Source organism: Phaethon lepturus, unplaced genomic scaffold, assembly GCF_000687285.1.
Source record: "Phaethon lepturus isolate BGI_N335 unplaced genomic scaffold, ASM68728v1 scaffold10340, whole genome shotgun sequence".
NCBI classification, from domain to species: Eukaryota; Metazoa; Chordata; class Aves; order Phaethontiformes; family Phaethontidae; genus Phaethon; species Phaethon lepturus.
The window spans coordinates 22,810-28,003 of NW_010514031.1; the positions used below are offsets into that span (position 1 = coordinate 22,810).

The 5,194-nt window shown below is 47.2% G+C and overlaps 1 protein-coding gene across 1 annotated transcript in view; it reads right to left on the reverse strand.

Annotated features, from left to right (window-relative positions):
- Nucleotides 1–5,194, reverse strand: part of SUFU (suppressor of fused homolog (Drosophila)) — an 85,799-nt gene that overhangs the window by 10,986 nt on the left and 69,619 nt on the right. The window lies entirely within an intron of this gene.

The following is a 5,194-nucleotide window of genomic DNA, read 5'->3' on the forward strand; positions in this document are numbered from 1 at the left end:
TGTCAGCATAGATAGCACATGTTGATAGCTGATGAATGCTGGATGCTTCCCACAGCCTCCATGTACCTATCCTGCCTACAGGCACATTTAACATTTTCTATGAGAAGTTTGACCTTGCTCTCCTAAGCCTCAACTTATTTTTCCATGCTGGATGCCTTGTTTTGTATTTTGTTTAAAAGCTTTTTAGGGGAAAAAGAATCAAATTACCTCAGAGAGGTATTTTGGAAAAAGTATTTTTTGACAGTACTAACAAATGCGTATGACCATTTTGTTGCAAAGCACAAGTTCTACCCCTTTACGAGGAGGGTGACGAAGATTAGCAAAAAAGTGCTCTGGAGGTCAAGGGAAAGTCTTTCTCCCGATCGTGAAAATGCTTTGCCAAGTCAGAAGCCTCTGGAAGTCACTGTTTGTCCACAGCCTTTTAGAGAAAGGCAGGAAAATGTACTGAAGAGCCCTTCTTCATTGAGCATGTCCCAGCCCAAGGCAGCTCTGCCGCAAACACAGGGCAGAGGTAGCTAAGGAGTATTTTTCTCTCCGATCATTCCTCTGGGTGGCAAGGGATTGCTATGGCACCAAGCACATCAGGACTAAAGGCAGGGAAACTCTCCAGTGCTCTCAGCGTTTCTGCTGGAAGTCAGGCCATGTGGAGGAGGAGGAGAAGGAATTTGCCAACTTGAATGAAGGGGAGGAGAGGAAAGCAGAGACGGGCCAGGATGAGGGGAATGCAGAGACGCAGAAAAACAGGATGGAGGGCAGATCAGAGGCCAAAGCTGGAGGCAACACAAAGGGCAGGGAAACTGGAGGAGAACCCTATTTCCACTGTCTCAGCATCCACACACTCTGCTGGACATTGCAAACCTACTGGCATGAGGCGAGCAGAGCGTCCTCCAGCAGTGGCTGGTGCCAGAGGATAATACCCCATCGCCGCCGTGAGCTCCTCCGCTCACGTGGAGACACAGACCTTGTGCTGAGAATTGGCGGGGCCAACTGCAAATGAACCATAGCCTCCATCTCCCTAACGGGATTCATTCTGAAACCAAATAAATTACCTGGAAAAAAAACCCTCTACATTCAGAGATGAGTGTCATCAGGCATACAAAACTTTGGAAGTGGCTGCACAGGCATTGCCTGCCCCATGCTAATTTGGCCCTAGTGTACGTCCGCTGAAACAAATCTGTAATCACAGGATTGCCTGCTGTTTTTCCCCCACAAGACCTCTGCCCTGCTCAGTCCTCAGGATGGTTCTACTCACTGAATGCAGCATTAGTCATAATTTCATTTCATTATCATTCACGTTGTTTCCCCATTCCCTCCTACTCTCTTCCCTTTTATTCAGTACGTTCCATCCGACTACTGCCAGCGTGGATTACACTGTAAGTACCTAATCTTACTGTCCTTATGACTCTCTCAGACTCTGACGTGCTCAGCCTCACATTTCTGCGAGGCAGGGAAGCACTCCTCTCCATGCAGCAGATGGGGGAGGCAGGCTAAAAGAAGCTAAGAGACCTAACAAAGTCACAGAGAAGATCTCCAAGAGCAGGGAGCTGAATGTGGGTCTTCAACTCCCAGTTTGCCTCCCTACCCCAGAGAGATCCTTTTTCTCTCCTGACCTGCAAGAACAAATTTTAATCTCTTCCTGAAATTGTTTCTGGTGTTCATCTGTGCAGCTGGAATGCTTGGCAAGCACTGAATTAATCTTCACAGGATGACTGGAAGAAGGTTTTCCTGAACAGACGGGGGGAAAATTAGTGATGAGAAAACTGAGTCTGAACGTCCACTTCTTGTGGGTGCCCATTTCAAGACTTGCAGATCCCTGTTTTCCAGTCCACTCAGCCCTGCAGGGTACAGGGGTATCTGCAAAGGAATTCCTCCTGGCCTCCTCCTGCTGCTGGGAACACAGATCAGACCTCAGGTCTCGAGTTGGCCATTCCGAAAACAGGGAACGCAAACTCACTTGCCACCTGAGAACATTTTAGATTACGGCTCTGGAATAGCACTGAGAAAGAACAGAGCAGCAGAGACAGGGACAGGATTCAGTTCTCCAGGGCAACATTTAACAGGCTTCACCATGAGACTATTGTGATTTTTCTGCAATTACCTGCCTCATTCACTACACACCTAATTCTGACAAACTAACGAAGTGGAAGTCCTATAGGCAAGAATCTACTTTACTCCACACTCCTGATTCATCCCCCAAACATGCTGCATCTTTGTGCACTGAATGAGGCAGGCATTCTTTGTAAAAATACATACGATCCTTCAATTAAATTAGTATTGAAATATACATGTGTGGCAGGGGCAAGGCTAAAATGCAGAGATATTTCTTAAATTCTGTGTGCTAGATTTTGCAGTTAACGAGGACTCTTTAACTATAGGTTTGTTTTTACTGCACTGTATTGGCTCGTGTGTCAGAGTCTGCAGCAATATCTGATGCGTAACATGTACGTTGCACATGATCAAAGGCTTGAGTGTCATCTTCCTCCCTAGAACAATGACTGCCTAAAGCAGCAGGAGCAGAAATTATCTAAAGGTAGTGTTAAACAAACCTCATTCTCCCCTCTGGGGAGAGTAAGCAGTCCAGGTGAGCAAGGTAGGAGGGGAGAACAGTCTGCTTTGTGCTAGACAGGCAGAGAGCTCCACATAAAAGCAGAGGAGCTTTGCAGAAGCATGTCCTGACTCCCATCACTGGAGACTTAATGATGGTAATTCCCAAAGGATGATGCATGCTGACAGGCTTTGACACAAACTACCCCAGGATAATATTAATATGTATTAAAGGCTCAGGCAACTTTATTGGGACAGGCTTGATCAGTAACACATTTCAACAGAGTGTCTCTATCATATGCCGGAATGTAAGGGAGGGAGTGAGAACACACGCACAACCTCACCTTGCTTTGGGTAGGTTTAGAGACAAACACAGTTGATCTGTGATGAATTGCATGCTTGGCACAGCTCAGATGTTGGACCAAAAACCTTGGACACTCCACTACAAATACGAATGTCGCCGTAGGGCAGTTAATGTCAGAGCCTGTCTGCATGATCAGCATCCTTAACCCTCCAACATGGGACCAGACACGTCCAGCACAGCCTTTCTCTGTGCATCTGGAGCATCTACCCCTTGGAACAGAGGAGAGGTGCTCAGGTGTGGGGACTCTGCTGTCACAGCACTGGGGGAAGGGGGAGTGGAAGAAAGAACTGCGGAAGCCTTTGATCATGTGTAATGTTAATGCAAGTGTTACACATCAGAGACTTTGCCACAGTAACTAGCATATAAACAGGAGTCTAGTGTTAACAAGGAGGACTTCTTGAATATGTTTGTACATTTCTGAGTCAAAGCAATTTCCCTACTCAACAATACATGACACAGTGGAAGAAGTTCAGAAATAAACCAGCCTGACATGCTTAGACCTTTAATAGAATTTAGCTTCTTAGAACTAATTAAATGTTACTTAAACGAAGAAAAAAAAAAAAAAATCCAAGTACTTGGGAAAGGTGCCAATTTGACAGCTCTGGAGAATGAAATAATCTAATCATCCCCAGAGCATGGGCAGCAGCAGGACAGGCTTCCCCTACTAACATGCCTCAAACGTGACCTGGAAAGACTGTTGATAGAAATGGGGTGTACAATCCCCATGGTCTAATGACTCCTTGCCTTTTCTGCTGAGACTGCCAAAACGTCTCCCGACGAGTACCAGCTGCAGTGGTGATATGGACACCTGTCTGGTAGGAATGTCACTGGGACCTGCCAAAGTCCTGTCATCTGCTAACCCTCCACTGGAGCCCAGCGACTCTCAGCTTGCTGCTCAGCCTGGGCAGACTGTGCAGCAGCTCTCCAGCCTGTCCCACCTTGGACATGCTCCACTCCAGCCCACGAGATGTAAACAGGAGGTACTGTGTTTAGTCTGCAGGTTTGGGCTTTCACTGTACCAAAGCTCAGCTTAAAAGGAGTCACACTCTGGCTGCTGCGAAGTCGAGGCTGGGATTTTTCAGGCTCTTATGCCTCCCCTAAGATGAGGAAAAAGTCCACAGGAGGAGATGCCTGCCATGGTCCCCCCCTTTACTTGTCTTTGCAACAATCCCCTGCACTGCAGTGATATGCTTTCAGCCACCAACTCTCCTTGGAGCTCACCACTGTGCCTGGAGTCCCAAGCGAGGGAGGAGGAAAATCCTCTCTGGGCTTTGCTGTGAAAGCTTTGCGGGGCTTGCCAACTCGGCCAGCCCAGGCTGCAAGGGACTAAACCAAACACAGCTCGCCTCCTTGGAAATTTTATGCACCACAACTTCTTTTACTTCTGAAGCAAAGCCACATGAACCGCCCTCCTCCGCTCCCAACACCACAAGGGACTGCTGAGCACGGATCAAGCCTCCATTGCATATTAAGCCAAGAGCCTCAGACACTCCCACATGTATCTCTCACAACCGGGCGCTCCTCCTCTTGTCCCAGGCTACTTTTGGCCTCCTGTCCTCCCCCACCCAGTCCGTCCTCTTTCATTCTCATGACAGGATGGGGCAGGAACCAGCAGCAGAGCCAGTCACATCAGACGAGAAGATCCAATAAGTTGACCTTGTGCAGGAGTCAAGCGAGGGAACTTACTTCTCCTTACTGCTGAGAAGCCAGCAACTCTCTACCTTTCCCTCCCACCTACTCCAAAAATCTTACATAATTTTCAGCACAAAAGTAACGGGCATGGAAGCAACCAGGTTGGTAAGGGTTAATATTAGTTACATGTCTGAATGGTGACCTAATTATTGCCATTCTTCAATGTTTAGAGGTTACCTGACTACTCTACACATCAATACATTTTGAGATGTGATGTAAATGCAAACAAACACTCTTATGTTTGGAGTTAACACAGTCACAAGATCCTGTGGATCATGTGTTGGCAAGCACAGGAACCAACAGCAAATGACCCACCCTTAAACCTGACCGTTTGCTGTTAATCATTACAGGAGTGTTGCACTTTCCAGTCAGTACAATCAAAGCACACAAGCTCTTTGAAAATCCCCACACACAAGATGATTCTAGCCAAGATCAGCTCCTTTACAAGTCGTACAGATTTCAAGGTATGATGTCCTCCAGACGCATGAATACGGGCAGTGGAATGCCTTGAAAACAAGTCACTGGAAGGTTAACTGCAGTGCTGCAATGCTGAAACAACCCCCTGCCTTACAAACAGAAGGGGAGGCAGGAATG